The sequence below is a fragment of the Eptatretus burgeri genome, chromosome 13 (genome assembly GCF_056783735.1).
Source record: "Eptatretus burgeri isolate ZD-2024b chromosome 13, Ebu_testis_v1, whole genome shotgun sequence".
Classification (NCBI taxonomy): domain Eukaryota; kingdom Metazoa; phylum Chordata; class Myxini; order Myxiniformes; family Myxinidae; genus Eptatretus; species Eptatretus burgeri.
In genome coordinates this window covers 69,930,851-69,950,152 of record NC_140973.1, presented here as the reverse complement: position 1 = coordinate 69,950,152, position 19,302 = coordinate 69,930,851, and the positions used below count along the sequence as shown (strand labels likewise).

General features: G+C 41.0%; 2 protein-coding genes and 1 pseudogene across 10 annotated transcripts in view; 1 reads left to right on the top strand and 2 right to left on the bottom strand.

Annotated features, from left to right (window-relative positions):
• Window positions 1-2,760, bottom strand: part of LOC147014723 (beta-1,3-galactosyltransferase 2-like) — a 50,931-nt gene extending 48,171 nt beyond the window's left edge. For 2 of the 3 annotated variants that reach the window (XM_085852887.1, XM_085852894.1), the window contains exon 1: window positions 2,546-2,760. The gene's annotated coding sequence lies outside the window, so the exon portion shown is untranslated. The remainder of the gene's footprint in view (window positions 1-2,545) is intronic. The other variant, XM_085852891.1, reaches the window with a different exon arrangement.
• A 4,153-nt stretch (window positions 2,761-6,913) lies between these two features.
• Window positions 6,914-9,249, bottom strand: LOC147014722 (SCAN domain-containing protein 3 pseudogene; annotated as a pseudogene).
• A 3,382-nt stretch (window positions 9,250-12,631) lies between these two features.
• The window catches only part of MCM8 (minichromosome maintenance 8 homologous recombination repair factor), a 125,419-nt gene continuing 118,748 nt past the window's right edge, over window positions 12,632-19,302 (top strand). For 2 of the 7 annotated variants that reach the window (XM_085852880.1, XM_085852876.1), the window contains exons 1-2: window positions 12,638-12,809; window positions 13,005-13,096. The gene's annotated coding sequence lies outside the window, so the exon portion shown is untranslated. Of the gene's footprint in view, window positions 12,810-12,983; window positions 13,097-19,302 lie in introns of all 7 variants that reach the window. The other 5 variants (XM_085852881.1, XM_085852877.1, XM_085852875.1 and 2 more) reach the window with 4 other exon arrangements.

Below are 19,302 nucleotides of genomic sequence, written 5' to 3'. Positions count from 1 at the left end.
GAGTTCGAGGTAAAATAGTAACAATCGCTTGGTGCGTTTATATTTTTGCGCTTGGTGCGTTTATATTTTTGTTCAGTAATTGCAATTTAAACTTATCTACTGTTTCTGCTGCACTACCTTTCCAGGGAGCACTACCTTTCTATCTACTTAACAGCTTCCATTCCAACAAATCGTCTTCCATGCATTAACTACTCTCCGAGTAAAATCCCTTACTTTCCTACCATCTTAATTCTCCTCTTCTTTCCTCTCAGTCTCATGCTATGGCCCCTGGTCCTATCACTGTCTGTTGTGCTGAATAGCTATTCTGCAAATATTTTGTCCACACCCTTCATTTTATAAAACATTTCATCCCCTCTTCCTGTCCAGGCTGGAGATCCTCAAGGTAGTATTCTGGGTCCTGTTCTTTTTCTGGTTTTCATCAATGATCTTTCCAACTCTCTGGAAAATCCTCTTTATCTCTTTGCTGATGACTCCACCCTCTGCCATACCATCTGTTATCCCTCAGACAGGCAAGCAACAGCTTCTTCGCTCACTGCATATCTGGGCAAAATCACAAACTGGTCCAACACCTGAAATATGTCTTTCAATCTGGACAAATCTCACTATATCTCTCCGAAATGTCAGTTAAGAACCCCCCCCCCCATCCACTTTCTCAACAATCTTCTGGAAGAAGTCCTTTCTTTCAAGCTTCTGGGTCTCACTATCCGCCATGATCTTTCCTGGGAAAGCCACATTTCAAACCTCGCCTGCAAAGCAGTCGCCAAAGCACTGGGAATCCTCTGTCATGCAAAGTCCTTCCTTGGCCCACCTGAGGTCCTGATCACTTACAAAGCTTTCGTCCGCAGCCTGATGGAGTACTGCTCTCCTCTCTGGGCTGGTGCTCCTGTCTCCCACCTTTCTCGGCTTCACGGTGTGGAAACCAAGGCATTTAAGATCATTGGTATCTCCTGCGATGAGGCTTAGTCCTTGGGCCTCTCACTCTCTCACCGCAGGCAGGTCGGTGGTCTTTCTGTGTTGTACCATCTCCTTTTCAGTCTTGCCCCCCCCCGTTCTTTCTGCGATTTGTCCCCACCACATTTCTGCAGGGCGCTCAAGGTCCACCAACAACCTCCTTCTGGTAAAACTACCAAAATCACGAATCACTGCTCACCTTCACTCTTTCATTCCTCTTTTTTCCTGCCTTTGGAATAAACTCTCTCATTCTATTCAATCCCATTCTTCCCTCCAGGCCTTCAAAACAGCTGTTCACCGCCACCTCTTATCATCCCCCATCCAAATCCTTGATCTTTTCCACCCCCGTTAATCCACCCCAAGCCCACCTCCTTCAAATTCCCTGCTTTCCTTCCTGAAAGTCCCTGTAATGTCCATCTTGTGTTCTCCATGTTCCCCACCCCATCCCTCTCCCTTCCACAGATCTCCTCATGTCTCTGTTCCCCACTGTTTTGTCCTTCCCTCTCCCGCCCCTCTCGTCTCATGCCCCCCTTGCTGTGCGTTGTGTGTTAGCTCTCATACGACCCTCGACAAGGTATACAAAAAAAAAATCTCTATCATATCCCCTCGTAATCACCTCATTTTTAATGTATGAAGTCTTTCCTCCTTCAACCACTCCTCATAGCTTAGTCTGGCTCGGCTGGGAATCAATTGAATAGCCTTACACTGTACCAGCTCTCTGACAGCTATGTCCTTTTTCAGATGTAGTGACCAAAACAATATTGTTGACTAAATTCATGTACAATGTAAATACCACTTATTTTGATTTATAATTGATCCCCCTACGAATGGAACCTAAAACCCCATTGGCTTTACCTAAAGCTGCCAGGCACTGTGTTGTCTGCTTACCCCCAGCATGCAGCCATTACCTCTCCCAGATCCTTATGTTGTGTGACACGATGTTAAGAACAATCGTTCATTATTTTTGTTTGATTTATCATTGTATGAGATGAATGATATGTGAAAATATGAGGGTGTAGAAGGGGCTGAAAGGGGGTTAACTAAAAACTTGAGAAAACTGCACAGCTTTTTTTTGTATATACATTGTCAAGGCTCGTATGAGAGCTGACACACAGAACACACAACAATGGGGCCATGAGACGAGAGGGACGGGAAGGGAAGGACAAAACAGTGGGGAACAGAAACATTAGGAGATCTGTGGAAGGGAGAGGGATGGGGGTGGGGAACACGGGGTAAACAATAAGGACATTCCCGGGACTTTCAGGAAGGAAAGCAGGGAATTTGAAGGAGGTGGGCTTGGGGTGGATTTTCGGGGGTAGAAAAGATCGAGGATTTGGATGGGGGAAGATACGAGGTGGTGGTGAACATTTGTTTTGAAGACATGGAGGGAAGAGTGGGATTAAAGAGAGTGTCGCAGTTTGTTCCAAAGGTGGGGAAAAAGAGGAATGAAAGAGTGTAGGTGGGCAGTGATTATTGAGCATGGGTGGGGGGTGGGGCGAGACCGGAGAGGAGACAGTTTCTCACTTTATATTTGAGTGCTGTTCTCACTTTATGTAATAATACAGACAGGCTGGTGTAGAAGTCGGGCACTTACCTTCAAACTGTGCAACCGGGTTTCGATTGTCAGCTCAACGGAAGCTGTAGTCTCTGGGAATGGTGTTTCACAGGCAGGATGTTGAGTCACAAAGTGTGCCCTCCCTCAGAGTGAAGTTAAACTGAATGCCAACCTACCATTATTCAATAAGATTGTGAACATGATAGAAACCAATGGCGAGTCAAACAGGTTTGGCAGGAGATTGGAGGAAGGTAATAAAGAGGACACCACTGAGCAACAATAGGGGAGTCCAGGTGCAGCGTGAGGTTGGGGGGGGGAGGGAGTTGGCTGGGGGTTGGTGTGAGACAATGGTTAAAGAGGTAACTGGAAGAGAACTGACTCACAAGAGAATTAAGAATGGAGTGCATACCTCCCCCATGCAATGCCTGATCTGCGAGAATGTATCGGGCCCAATACATTTTTGAAATTTCATGCTATATATCGTTTTTGGCCCCATAAATGCTGAAGAATCACTTTAAAGATTAAATAAACCTCGTATCCAGATCAGGATTTGAATCTTCACAAAAATCGAATCAATTTGTTCTTGTCACATACACAACCTGTCCACAACTTTTTGAGGTATCATGCTATATATCGGTTTAGCCCTATCTCTCAATGGTGAAGAATCACTGAAAAAATTATAGTAGCCAGATCCGGATCTTCACCAAAATCTAATCAGTTTATTCTTGTCACACACCCAACATGTTGACCAAATTCCATTCAAATCCATCCACGACGTTTTGAGATATCTGCACACAAACAAACAGACAAACATACAAACAAAAATAGATGTCATGCAGAGCATGATAGTTGCAAAATCCATGAAACAAATTTGACCTTAAGAACAATTGGTGGTTGAATTCAATGACCAAATTTGCAACTCTTCTTTAAATTTCAGTCAATCGGATGAAAATTGACACTTTGTGAAAGTTAGTCTATGTTGACCTCAAAAATAATTGGAGGTTGAATTCAGTGAGCTGATATGCAAATTCTCTTCAAATTTCAAGTCAATTGGATGAAAATTGTCAATTTTAGAAACTTGGCCTCTGTTGACCTTTTGGTCGATGTTGACCTCAAAAATAATTGGCTGGTTGAATTCAGTGACCCGAATTAAAAATTATCTTCAAATTTTAAGTCAATCGGATGAAAATTGAGGATTTTAGAAATCTCACCTAAGTTGTTGACCTTTGTCCTCTGCTGACATTTTGATCAATGTTGACCTCGAAAATAATTGGTGGTTGAATTCAGTAGGCTGATTTGAAAATCCTGTTCAAATTTCTTGTCAATCGGATGAAAATTTAGGATTTTAGAAATTCGACAAATTTGACAAATTTGTTGACCTTTTGTTGATGTTGACCTTTTGACCTTTTGACCTCAAAAACAATCGGCTTTTTGCTTATGACAAACTCTACCATGTGGTGATAGTACTGCAGCATAGCAAACCAATTGTTCGACTTCTCATAAAAGCACCAAAATTAGTACATATGTTGACTAATGTATTCTGAACAATTCTGGATATGGAGCCACTCGAGATTTTGCTTTGGTTAGCTTTGGCGGCCATTTTGGAAAATGGCCGCATTCTACTTTAACAACATGGGATATCTGTCATTGTTATTCTCTTTGTAAGTTTCGCAGAGGTGATAAATACTCCATGTGATGTGCATTTACAAAGGAAAACAATACAAATGTCATTTGTGTTGATTTATTATATTTCCAACAATTGTATTGGGGAAAAATGGTCATTTTTATGGGAAAATCCATTTTTGCATGCAGCATCAGTGACAGGTTCAGAAGTATTTTGTTGTGGTGGAAGTGGTGTTGTCATTGGTAATATTGGCTACATGTGGCCCATGCTGCAGAACATGACCACCGTCGGATTCAAGTTCGAACCATAGTCACCGACGTTGTCGTCTTGGCGGTGATGGTAGCCCAGGCACTACCATGCGTGGATGAACTCTGGATTGCCTTTGGGATGGGCAAGAACTGCCGCTACATCCCTGCCCATGAAATAGCTGCCTCCCTCGGTCCATAGAAGGCACGTGCCCTCCCTGTGTTCCACGCCATGACCGGATGTGACACGGTATCAGCATTCGTCGGGCATGGGAAGAAATCTGCCTGGGCCACATGGAACTCGTTTCCAGAACTGACAGAATCTCTTGTGACCCTGACCACCATACCAGTCAACATCCAGGATGACACAATGCACTGCATTGAAAGGTTTGTGGTGCTCCTCTATGACCGCACCAGTTCATATACGGACATCAACGAGGCCAGAAAGAAACTCTTCGCCAAGAGGAACTCCATCCAGCGCATCCCACCTTCCTACGATGCTTTGGAACAGCATGTGAAGAGATCAGTCTTCCAGGGTGGCTATGTCTGGGGGCAGGTTTTGGTCTCTCAACCCGTGCTTCCATCACCAACAAGCTGGGGCTGGCGGCAAACAGAGGATGGGTCCTACGAACCGCTCTGGACTACACTCCCTGAGGCTTCAAAAAACTGCTTCGAGCTGGTGTCGTGCGGCTGCAAAGAAGGCTGGAGAAACCGTTGGAAATGCAAGAAGGCTAATCTGCAATGCACTGGACTGTGTGCTTGTGAAGGAGAATGCCAGTAGACAGACGCAGTAGACACAGACAGAGATATTGGCCTAGCTTAGAATGTGCAAATGCAAAGTCGCATTGCTTGTAAAAGTGTTGACTTCTTGATCCAGAGCCAGTACACTTGAGCTCAGAAACTCATATTGTAATAGACTGATGTATGCGTGTACCATGTGTCCTGGTAGAATGGAAGTAGACAGTAAACCGTAGCCGCTTCAAAGTGAAGTGTGCAATAATTTGACTACATTTTCTGAGTTTGTCATTATCACGATTATCAGTTCCCTTTTCAAAATAGAGTAAAGTATGTAATCTATAATGCAATTTTTGTTGATTCCAAACCCATTGAATGTGACGAATATCATTTGACTCTTGTTCTCCAGGCAATAATGGGTATTTTTCAGCTAAAAGTTTCAGGAGAGCAGCAATTTACAAATCAAATAATGGCTTTTTTACCGAAAATACTGGCTCATAATATTTGAATACGCCTTTTCATGGTCAATTTACTGAATTTTACACTTTCCTTATATCTACCACCAATACAATAAGAAAATAAGAGCATATAGCCAATTTCGCTAACGTAGAATGGCGGCCATTTTGGAAAATGGTCGCCGAAGCTGACCAAGGCACAATCTCGGGTGGCTCCATATCAAGAATTGTTCGGAATACATTATTCTATATGTGCACCAATTTTGGTGCTTTTATGCAAATTTGAACAATTGATCTGAAATATCAGACGACACTGCAGGACTATGAAGTTTCGTGAAGATCGGTTTAAAATTGTGATCTGTCGGTGATTGACAAGCAAACAGAATAACAGAATCGACTGACCAATATACTTGAAAAATCTTCGATTTTACATGTAATAAGCAAAAGATGTCGTGTAGAGCAGTGCGTCTCAAACTATCTGATGTGGCGGACCGGCAGGTTTTTTTTTTCCAATGTGCCAGGGACCAGTACCATATTTGTGCAATATTATTATTTGTTTATGATCCGAGAAAATATTATTTGAACATCCGAAGTAATATTAATTTGTACCGGAAAAATACAAAAATATAATGAATATAATAAAAGTTGACACATATATATATATATATATATATATATATATATATATATATATATATATATATATATATATATATATATATATATATATATATATATATATTGCAAACGAGTAATACAGTATTACAATATTAAAAATATATATAAAAAATCAAACGCAAAGCCTTCAAACATAGTTATTACTAGCCGAAACCCCGTCACAGACGGGGCACAAAATTGGTCCTTCAGTATTAATTTTGATAATCTGTCGAATGGCGTTGGTCCCATCTCGATCGGATGAAATTGAGAAATTGAAGTTACCCGGTGACCTTGACCCCTTGACCCGGTGACCTTTGACCTTGAACTTGACCCCCCCCCCCCATGTCCGTTCTCATGTCCCAAGGATCACTCATGCCAAGTTTCATCTCATCCCATCCAACGGTTCGGCCGCCTATTAAGGACGAACAAACACACACACATACATACAAACAAACATATTCTATTTTTTTAGTATAGTAGATAAACATATATATATATATATATATATATATATACATATATATATACATATATATATATATATATATATATATATATATATATATATATATATATATATACATATATATACCGGTATATAAGTAATAAAATGAAAAATTATAATGAATAAGGTAGGTTGAAAAAATTATTTATTTTGGTTGTCTTAAACTCAGTGAATTAAGACATTAAAAGAAAGATTGAAAGGAAATAGGAAACATTACATTGAAGACAACTTTGAAAATGCCATAATGTTAAAATATGAAATTTATGATATAGGCATGTTAAATTCTTAACTTTTACTAATGTGAAAGGTGAGGCTGCTTCTTCTTTGTCAGCATATCCAATCGTGGTTCAATTGAGGACAGTACCACGCGCAATGGAGAATGAATATCCACACTATTCCTGTACTTTGTCTTCATGATTCTCATGGTTGAGAAGCCAGTCTTGCAGAGGTCGGTTGAAGGAAATGGGAGAAGAGTTTTCAGAACAATTTCAGTAAGCTCAGGATATTCTGCTTTCACTTTTATCCAAAAAGAAGCAAGTGCTGTTGTAGTTTCGAAACTCCTCTTCAATCCTTCGTCAGCAGACAGCTCCAACAATTTATCCTCCAGAGTGACACCTAAGTCATCTCTCAATGGCATAAACGGATTTCGGATCCATTCATTCCCTTTCCGTGGATCTTCTTCTTCTGGAAAGTAATGCTGAAAATATTCTGCCAAATTCGTCAAGTGTTCTGTGATGAAATTTTGTAGAGATGTCACATTAAGGTCTTCTCCTGCATCAGCGAATACTGCCGCTAATTGGTGAAACATGTCATAACAATCTCTTGACACTCCACTCTTCCATGCTTCAAGCTTTCGTTTTTGTCCGTCGATCTTGTCTGCCATTGTAAAACACGAAGCCATCCTTCCCTGCATGGAGGTGTTGAGATCATTAAAGATGACAAAGACATCAGCCAAATAAGCCAGCTTGGCTAGCCAATTCACATCTCGGAACAATTGTGACCAGTTTGGTTTTTTGTCCTGAAGAAACTCGGCCAGTTCGTTTCGTAGTTCAAATACTCTTGACAGGACTTTTCCCCTTGATAACCAACGTATATTGGCATGCAATAGGAGCTGTTTATGATCAGCTCCCATGTCATCACATAATGCAGCGAATAGTCTTGAATTTAGAGTATTTGCCTTTACATAATTCACAATGTTTACATCCTCGCTGAGCACACTGTTTAGTTCTGTTGACATTTTTTTGTTGCAAGACTTTCTCGATGAAGGAAGCAGTGCGTTGACTTGCATTCTGGGGCAAGTGCCTTGATCTGGGTAACCACTCCTGAATGCCATCCTATCATTGTGGCAGCGCCATCAGAACATACGCCTACGCAAAACTTCATATCCAACCCACATTTGTTAACGATGTAGTCGCTCACTTCAGTCTTGAACACTTCAGAACTAGTTGTTCTTGTTGGTAGTGAAGCAGAGAAAAAAACTCTTCCTTCAAATCACCCTCATGTTCAAAGCACACATAAACCATCAGAATTGCCATATGAGCAACGTCTGTACATTCATCAAGCTGCAAAGAAAAGTACTTTGCTAACTTAATCTGTCCTATGAGTTGATCTTCCATATCCTGAGCCAGATCGTGAATTCGTCGAGCGATAGTGTCATTTGAAAGTGGCACCTGAGCCACTTTCCTTGCAGCCATCTCACCCAGAATTTCCATGCAGACATCTTTAATACAGTCTATCACTAGCGTCTCACCGATTATGGATGGCTTTTTCGCCTTAGCAACTCGAAGTGCTACTTGATAAGAAACCCGCAAAGCACAAGTATTTTTGTGTGACACTTCAAAGATGTTTCTGGTGGCCTTTTAAATCAACATGCTTTCTTTCAAATAACTATTTCAACTTTGAACTCATTTCTTTATGTTTTGTATTTAAATGCCTCTTGAGGTTTGACGGCTTCATTGAGTCGTTAGCCAACACATCTCCACAAATAACACACTGCGGTTTTGGCACTTCCTCATCATTTTTGGCGACAAAACCGAATTGAATGTATGAGGAGTCATATTTCCGAATGAAGCTAGTACGAATTCTTTTTGCTGGCAATACTTCAGCTTCATTTACATCGCCGTCATCTGATTCAGAATTACTTTGTGTGTTCAGCAACTGGATTTCTCGGCTTGATAAACATGTTCATTGGGCCTCGCTTCATCATCTGTAAATTAGAGATAAAAATAATGAATATAAATTCCATAACCCTGGAATGATGGACTGAAATAATGCTTATTTGTAATATTTGAGCTAATATTTGAACTGTATATAGTAGAATCAGTGCAAATAGAATATAAAAAATGAACAATACAATCAAATTCGAAACAAAAGATAATTAAACAACCTCTAGTGATAATAGCTTTAAAAATCAATATTTACATTAAACCTATGTTATTTTACAACCTTTACCTGAGCACCACAGTCAATGCAAGCGAAATTATAATGAAATACCAGGAGTCCCGATTGGACAGGTCCTTCATGGGTTCGCCCCTTTCTGGGCGGGATCTCGGCCAGGCCAGGAAAGCCTGCCCACTCCACGCGTGTTTGAGTTAGGTGAACGGTGGTACAGCCAAGAAGAAATTGGAACGTTTGGGGAAGCCGAGGAACTGGAAGTGCTGCAAGATTTTTCCTCGGAAAACGAGACTCCAGAGACGCAGGTGGACAGTGGATTGTGATGGGGGATGGGATATAAAGATTTATTACCCTAAATAAAAAAACATCGCAACGCACCCCCAGTGTCTTCCCACTAAACACAAGGAAGGGATCTGTCTACACATATACTTAACGGCATAACTGACTTTGGGACAACTGTATGTTTGGATGCTTACAGTTCCGAGAACCGCAACACATTAATAACTTAACTACCGTTGGTATTAGGAGTTTGGTTTAAGCAGTTTTTCTATAATATAAAGAAACAATACAAATATTTTAAAACTTTCATGACAACTGTACAATTATAATTACACCCATTTTGGCAAAACAAAAGAGCACCACCTGGCAACTCTGCTGAAATTCACATTATATTACCTTCAGTTCGGTTCTGGTATAACTTCCAACGTTGACAGACTTCTCTCTCTTGTATTTTGAATTTGTCGGCTTAAATATACTATTTTTCAAGATTTTATACATTTTCATTTTATATATTACATGTTATATTGTTATTGATTCGGCGGTGGCAGGAATCGCACCCGACTCTTGACAGCCAAATGTTGAAGATTTGGCATCACTTAACAGCTCCGCCGTCTCAGGGGTTATAACGCCGGCTAGTTCGGCACAGGCATCGGGTCACGTGCCTCGGATCACGATACCAACGTACACCTGGGCCGCACCAGTTGGGGAAATAGACCCCTGCTACAGACTGGGTTTGTCAGAGACCGAGTGAAGTCTGCCAGTCCGTAGCCCGTTTGGTTTTAAATACAAATCTAGCGGATTGTTTCTCAGCATGGCACGAATGAACTCAAGGCGGCAACTTTCATACGAATCGGCCAAATTTATTGGGGACACATCGGGGAACACGACACAAGCAAGGCATTAATGAACGTTATAATTAATCTATAACCCGCTCTTAACTCGGGAGCTGCGGATACGGGTTTCGAGGGGAACCCTAGCGAGATAAACCTTAGGCCTGAACGACATGCAGACAAGATGCAGACAACATGCAGACAAGACACAGAGTACTTGGTGATGCCTCATGAAAGTGTCAAAGGCACGAATTAAACCTATGTTATTGAGAAGAGTTGTTATTGAGAAGAAACCTCGTGAGAAGCCGATGTCAACGGATTTGAGCACCCAAGGTCGAGCACGCGCGTGGCAAGATGGCGCTCGTACTCCTTCTCCTGGCACCGCTTGCGCACTCAGCCTCGGCGCGTACAGCCCCCGTAAGGTCGACGGCACAAGACAGTCAGATCGATGGTGGGTTCCAGCTGGTTTCTCACTAGGTCCAGTCTACAAATCCAGGCCTGGCCTGTTCACCAGACTAGGACAAATTGGGGTGTTGGGCTCCGCAGGCGGATCGATGGGATTACAAGACGTGTCGAGCCGTGCAGTGAGTAAGGACAGTCAGAAGCTCCATGACTGGACTCCGGATGAACCTGTCGATGACCTCCTCATAAAGTCGATCGCCGACTCCCCTCATGCAGTTCGTCTTGCCTTTCAGGGTGGGCCTTTTTTCACGAAGCAGATAGCAGACAGACCTCATGCAGTTCCTCTCCTCATACCCCAGATCGCAGACTCGACACGAGCCATTTCTTTCTTGCCTTCTTGGGGCTCCCTCTTTTGGAACGCCCCGGGGATACATGATTGGTCCATCCCTCCAGTCCACAGCCGCTCTCCCCCAATGGGCTGCCAACACATCTCGCCGACCGACACTCTCAGAGCGCTGGGCGGGGCGAGCCAGAAGGGGAGGAGGGAAGAAGAAGAAGAAGAAGCGCCTTTCGGTACACCACCACTGTATCAACATTGGACAGCTTGCTACACCGCCTGACACACATCTCACATCTGATTACCAAACAACCTGGCTAAACATGCATTTAAGGGGTGGGGGGGGGATTTGGGCTAATCCCATATTTAATAACCCACTAAGGGCCTGTTTCCGCAACAATATATTATGATAATGTGAAACTGGAAACTCGCTGCAGACCAGCAGTCGATGACTCGCGTACCGGCACCGGTCCGCGTACCACCACTTTGAGTAGCAGTGGTGTAGAGCATGGTACATGCAAAATCCACCTCCCTCTCCAAAGGTTGCCATGGATACATAAAATTGTCCAATTCATTCAGATTGAAATTGACAATGTTAATTAAAGCTCAGGATAATGAGATGAAAATTGATGATTTTTTTTCAGATTGAAATTGATGATTTTAGAAGTTTGCCCTTGAGTTGACCTTTGACCTTTTGACCTCAAACCAAATGGCTTTCCCAATTCAGTGATGCACTATGCAAATCCTGTTCAACTTTCAAGTGAATCGGATAAAAAAAAATGACGACTTCAGAAACTTGACCTCAAGGTGACCTTCAACCATTGACCTCAAAATCAATGGGCTTCTCAGTTGAGACTACCTCTGCAACTTGGGTAAAGTTTCACGATGATCGTTTTGGAATAATTGTGACCTGCAGGCGATTGGCAAATAAACAGACAGACGGAATAACAAAATCGACTGATGAATAAACTTGAAAATGTGGGATTTTGCAGGTAATAAAGAGATCTGTGTGGTCGTGTGTGTGATCGTGGACGTTTGTCAATGATGGGGGGAGACGTCAGGGTGTAAAGTTGTGATCTCCGTGAAGGTTTCAAAGTTGCCGAACTGTCGATGTGATCAGCAACTGAGTGAAGGCATTTACCAATCTGAATAATATGATTCGTATGTGTTTTGTCACTTTTTTTTTTTAATTTTCTATCTTTTACGTTCATCTACGTACGTTCATCTTCCCTGTGTCGTAAGAGGCGACCAGGATTGCGTCAGGAAGGGCATCCGGCGTAAAAGATGTGCCAAATCACAATGCGGATCAGACGGATGATCCGCTGTGGCGACCCTTAATGGGAGCAGCCGAAAGAAGAAGAAGAAGAAGAAGAAGAAGAAGAAGAAGAAGAAGAAGAAGAAGAAGAAGAAGAAGAAGAAGAAGAAGAAGAAGAAGAAGAAGAAGAAGAAGAAGAAGAAGAAGAGATTTTTCACGTTCATCTCCGTAAAAGATGGTGCGGTGTCATGTTAGTGGTGGACTTGTTAGTGTTGTGTAACTTGGTTTTTTTTTCATCGTTTAAACCCACTCCCTTTCACTCAGATACATTTTTATTTCGTAACATTTTATATTAATATCTTAAATTAGGTCAATGCGGTGCTTTGCTCAGAGTGGCTTCAAAACGTTATCGAATGGTGATTGGTCGGAGTGCTTCAAGAGACAGCCAATGGGAGAAGTCCTTACTGCGATGGCGCGAACAGCAAGACCGGATGTTTTTGTGGTCTCAGTTGAAATGGTTGACATTTCAAAACGTGTGATGCTGTTGGCTTAATCCTGAGAGAGAGAGATTAAACAGGTTTCTTGGTAAGTGGAAAAACCTGCCATAATCGCATTGTGATCAGATAATGAATCAACTTGTGTTTTCCTCACGACTGAAAAGATATTTACATTTGTATTCTGGTTCCACGAGTTAATTATTTGTGAAATTGTTAGTTATTCGTTCTTGATATGTTGTGTTTTTTCATTGCTTGATGTCAGCGAAGCTCTTGACGGCAGCAGGAGCACGACGAGGACGACGAGGACGAGGAGGATTAGAAGTGGAATGAAGTGGTGAAGCGGGTACAGGGAGACGGATATTGTGAGGATCTGAGGTACGGATCGGGACTTGTGGGTAAAACGCATCATCATCATCATCATCATCATCATCATCATCATCATCATCATCATCATCATCATCATCATCATCATCATCATCATCATCATCATCATCATCATCATCATCATCATCATCATCATCATCATCATCATCATCATCATCATCATCATCATCATCATCATCATCATCATCATCATCATCATCATCATCATCATCATCATCATCATCATCATCATCATCATCATCATCATCATCATCATCATCATCATCGACTGAATGACTGCATTATTGAAATCATAGTATGAAGGTGAAAAGAGACATAGTGAGTGTGTGACTGAGTGTCTGACTGACTGACTGCATTATTTCAATGATAAAATGAAGGTGAAAAGAGACATGGTGAGTGTGTGACTGACTGACTGACTATGCATTATTTAAATCATATTTTGAAGGTGAAAATAGACATGGTGACTGTGTGACTGACTGACTATGCGTTATTTAAATCATAGTATGAAGCTGAAAAGAGACATGGTGAGTGTGTGACTGACTGACTATGCATTACTTAAGTCATAGTATGAAGGTGAAAAGGGACATGGTGAGTGTGTGACTGACTGTCTGACGATGCATCATTTAAATCATAGTATGAAGGTGAAAAGAGACATAGTGAGTGTGTGACTGAGTGTCTGACTGACTGACGATGCATTATTTCAATGATAAAATGAAGGTGAAAAGAGACATGGTGAGTGTGTGACTGACTGACTGACTATGCATTATTTAAATCATATTTTGAAGGTGAAAATAGACATGGTGACTGTGTGACTGACTGACTATGCGTTATTTAAATCATAGTATGAAGCTGAAAAGAGACATGGTGAGTGTGTGACTGACTGACTATGCATTACTTAAGTCATAGTATGAAGGTGAAAAGGGACATGGTGAGTGTGTGACTGACTGTCTGACGATGCATCATTTAAATCATAGTATGAAGGTGAAAAGAGACATGGTGAGTGTGTGACTGACTGACTGAGTGACTATGTGACTTTGCATTATTTAAATCATAGTATGAAGGTGAAAAGAGACATGGTGTGTGTGACTGTCTGACTGACTATGCATCTATCTATAATTCCAGCAGTGTGTGTGTGTGTGTGTGTGTGTGTGTGTGTGTGTGTGTGTGTGTGTGTGTGTGTGTGTGTGTGTGTGTGTGTGTGTGTGTGTGTGTGTGTGTGTGTGTGTGTGTGTCTTTGACTGTGACCGCTGTTTCTCGACAACCACTGGTCCGATCAAATTGAAACTTGCCAGATATATTGCTGGGGACCTGAGGATGTGCCTTTTCAAGGTTTGATTTAATCGGACACTTGCTTCCCAAGTTATGGCCATTTATTTACTCAACCAATGACAATACACGTTGTTGCGTGGGCGTGGCCGATGGGGAAGGGAAGCTCAGCCGCGTTCCCCATTACGGGTTACAACGTTCGGACTTCCTGAGAGTGATGACTTCGTGTATTCTAATAATTTCTCTTTCTTCTGCGCATTTATAGATAAACACAATGCCGCAAGTTATGATCGTTTTCATATGAGACGGTGCATAAATTTCGGTAACATTAGAGTGCTGGTATGCTCCGAACCAGGAAGTGTTTTTTTTTCTCTCTTCTCTTCTCTTTTTGTTTTGCCTTGCGAGGACATTGCGAAAAGGCAAAATACGTTGGCGCAAATTGAATAATTGGCCATTAAAACCTAAATTGCGAGTCATCGTAACTGTGATATGCGAACTTCCGCGCCACCCACGTATGGGCACGCGAGAGTGAAGAAACGGCCTGTGTGGTTGTAGTTTTTTGCTAGCGGTTTGAATATTTATTCATTATTATTTTTTTTCTTTTACGGGCATCTGCGTTCCCCATTCCGGGTTACAACGTACGGGCTTCCGGATAATGATGACCGTGTATTCTAATAATTTCTTGATTTATGCGCATTTATAGATAAACACAATGCCCCAAGTTATGATCGTTTTCATATGAGACGGTGCATAAATTTCGGTAACATCAGAGTGCTGGTATGCTCCGAAGCAGGAAGTAAGTTATTTTTTTGCACGTTTTTTTTTTCGTGTATTCCAATAATTTCTCGATTAGTTATGCGCATTTATAGATAAACACAATGCCCCAAGTTATGATCGTTTTAATTTTCGACGGTGCATAAATTTGGGTAACATCAGAGTGCTGGTAGGAAGCAGGAAGTAAATTATTTTAGCACGTTTTTTTTTTCTCCTCTTTCCTCTTCTCTTTGTGTTTTTCCCTGCGATAAAAGGCAAAATACGTTGGCGCTAATGGAATAATTGGCCATTAAAACAAAATTGCGAATAATCGAAACTGCCATATGTGAACTTCCGGACAGTGAGGACTTCACTTCCGGATCGTGACGATTACTGTATTCTTTCTTTCTGAATTTCTGTACTTTCTCGATTTTCTTAAACCCAATACCCCAATCCAGTCAGTGACGATTACTGTATTCTTTCTCGATTTTTTTTTCTTGATTTATCGACGAACTGTATTCTTTCTTTCTTAAACACAATGCCCCAATCCAGTCGTTGTTTACGAGAGCGAAGGAACGGCCTGTGTGGTTGTTGTTTCTGGCACGCGGTTTGAAAGTTTTTTTTTTGTTTTGTTTTGTTTTGTTTGCACCTCTGGGCATGCACTCGTTATTTAAATCGTAGTATGAAGATGAAAAGAGACATGGTGAGTGTGTGACTGACTGTCTGACTATGCATTATTGAAATCATAGTATGAAGGTGAAAAGAGACATGGTGAGTGTGTGACTGACTGATTGACGATGCATCATTTAAATCGTAGTATGAAGATGAAACGAGACATGGTGAGTGTGTGACTTGCTGACTATGCATTATTTAAATGATAGTATGAAGGTGAAAAGAGACATGGTGAGTGTGTGACTGACTGTCTGACTATGCATTATTGAAATCATAGTATGAAGGTGAAAAGAGACATGGTGAGTGTGTGACTGACTGATTGACGATGCATCATTTAAATCGTAGTATGAAGGTGAAAAGAGACATGGTGAGCGTGTGACTGACTGACTATGCATTATTTAAATCATAGTATGAAGGTGAATAGAGAGACATGGTGAGTGTGTGACTGACTGTCTGACTATGCATTATTTAAATCGTAGTATGAAGGTGAATAGAGAGACATGGTGAGTGTGTGACTGACTGACTATGCATTATTTAAATGATAGTATGAAGGTGAAAAGAGACATTGTGAGTGTGTGACTGACTGTCTGACTATGCATTATTGAAATCATAGTATGAAGGTGAAAAGAGACATGGTGAGTGTGTGACTGACTGATTGACGATGCATCATTTAAATCGTAGTATGAAGGTGAAAAGAGACATGGTGAGCGTGTGACTGACTGACTATGCATTATTTAAATCATAGTATGAAGGTGAATAGAGAGACATGGTGAGTGTGTGACTGACTGACTGACTATGCATTTTTGAAATCATAGTAAGAAGGTGAAAAGAGACATGGTGAGTGTGACTGACTGACAGACTGACTATGTGTTATTGAAATCATAGTATGAAGGTGAAAAGAGACATGGTGAGCGTGTGACTGACTGACAGACTGACTATGCATTATTTAATTGATAGAATGAAGGTGAAAAGGGACATGGTGAGTGTGTGACTGACTGTCTCACCATGCATAATTGAAATCATAGTATGAAGATGAAAAGAGACTTGGTGAGTGTGTGACTGAATGACTGACTATGCATTATTTAAATCATAATATGAAGGTGAAAAGAGACATGGTGAGTGTGTGACTGCCTGACTGACTGACTCTGCATTACTGAAATCATAGTATGAAGATGAAAAGAGACATGCTGAGTGTGTGATTGACTGACTGACGATGCATTATTTAAATCATTGTATGAAGGTGAAAAGAGACATGGTGAGTGTGTCTGCCTGACTGACTGTCTCACTATACATTATTGAAATCATAGTATGAATGTGAAAAGAGACATGGTGAGTGTGTGACTGACTGACTGAGTGACTGACTGACTATGCATTATTTAAATCATAGTATGAAGATTAAAAGAGACATGATGAGTGTGTGACTGACTGACTGACTCTGCATTACTGAAATCATAGTATGAAGATGAAAAGAGACATGGTGAGTGTGTGATGGACTGACTGACTATGCCTTATTTAAATCATAGTATGAAGATTAAAAGAGACATGATGAGTGTGTGACTGACTGACTCTGCATTACTGAAATCATAGTATGAAGATGAAAAGAGACTTGGTGAGTGTGTGACTGACTGACTGAGTGACTGACTGACTATGCATTATTTAAATCATAGTATGAAGATTAAAAGAGACATGCTGAGTGTGTGACTGACTGACTGACTATGCATGACTGAAATCATAGTATGAAGATGAAAAGAGACATGATGAGCGAGTGACTGACTGACTGACTGACTGACTATGCATTATTGAAATCATAGTATGAAGGTGAAAAGAGACATGGTGAGCATGTGACTGACTGACTGACTGACTGACAATGCATTATTTAAATGATAGTATGAAGGTGAAAAGAGACATGGTGAGTGTGACTGACTGACTGGCTTGTGCATTCTTTAAATCATAGTATGAAGGTGAAAAGAGGCATGGTGAGTGTGTGACTGACTCAGTGACTGACTATGCATGATTGAAATCATAGAATGAAGGTGAAAAGAGACATGGCGAGTGTGTGACTGCCTGACTGACTGACTGACAATGCATTATTGAAATCATAGTATGAAGGTGAAAAGAGACATGGTGAGTGTGTGACTGCCTGACTGACTGTCTCACTATGCATTATTGAAATCATAGTATGAATGTGAAAAGAGACATGGTGAGTGTGTGACTGACTGACTGACTGACTCTGCATTACTGAAATCATAGTATGAAGATGAAAAGAGACATGCTGAGTGTGTGATTGACTGACTGACGATGCATTATTTAAATCATAGTATGAAGGTGAAAAGAGACATGGTGAGTGTGTGACTGACTGTTTGACTGAATGTGTATGCATTATTTAAATCATAGTATGAAGGTGAAAATAGACATGGTGAGTGTGTGACTGACTGACTGACTTTGTATTATTAAAATCGTAGTATGAAGGTGAAGAGACATGGTGAGTGTGTGACTGACTGACCTACTATGCATTATTGAAATCATAGGATGAAGGTGAAAAGAGACATGGTGAGTGTGTGACTGACTGACTGACTATGCATTATATAAATCAGAGTATGAAGGTGAAAAGACATGGTGAGTGTGACTGACTGACTGGCTTGTGCATTCTTTAAATCATAGTATGAAGGTGAAAAGAGGCATGGTGAGTGTGTGACTGACTCAGTGACTGACTATGCATGATTGAAATCTTAGAATGAAGGTGAAAAGAGACATGGCGAGTGTGTGACTGACTGACTATGCATTATTTAAATCATCGTATGAAGGTGAAAAGAGACATGGTGAGTGTGTGACTGACTGACTGACTGACTGACTGACTATGCATTATTGAAATCATAGAATGAAGGTGAAAAGAGACATGGTGAGTGTGTGACTGACTGACCTACTATGCATTATTGAAATCATAGGATGAAGGTGAAAAGAGACATGGTGAGTGTGTGACTGACTGACTGACTATGCATTATATAAATCAGAGTATGAAGGTGAAAAGACATGGTGAGTGTGACTGACTGACTGGCTTGTGCATTCTTTAAATCATAGTATGAAGGTGAAAAGAGGCATGGTGAGTGTGTGACTGACTCAGTGACTGACTATGCATGATTGAAATCTTAGAATGAAGGTGAAAAGAGACATGGCGAGTGTGTGACTGACTGACTATGCATAATTGAAATCATAGTATGAAGATGAAAAGGGACATGGTGAGTGTGTGACTGCCTGACTGACTGTCTCACTATGCATTATTGAAATCATAGTATGAAGATGAAAAGAGACATGCTGAGTGTGTGATTGACTGACTGACGATGCATTATTTAAATCATAGTATGAAGGTGAAAAGAGACATATGGTGAGTGTGTGACTGACTGACTGACTGACTGACTATGCATTATTGAAATCATAGTATGAAGGTGAAAAGAGACATGGTGAGTGTGTGACTGACTGACTATGCATTATTTAAATCATGGTATGAA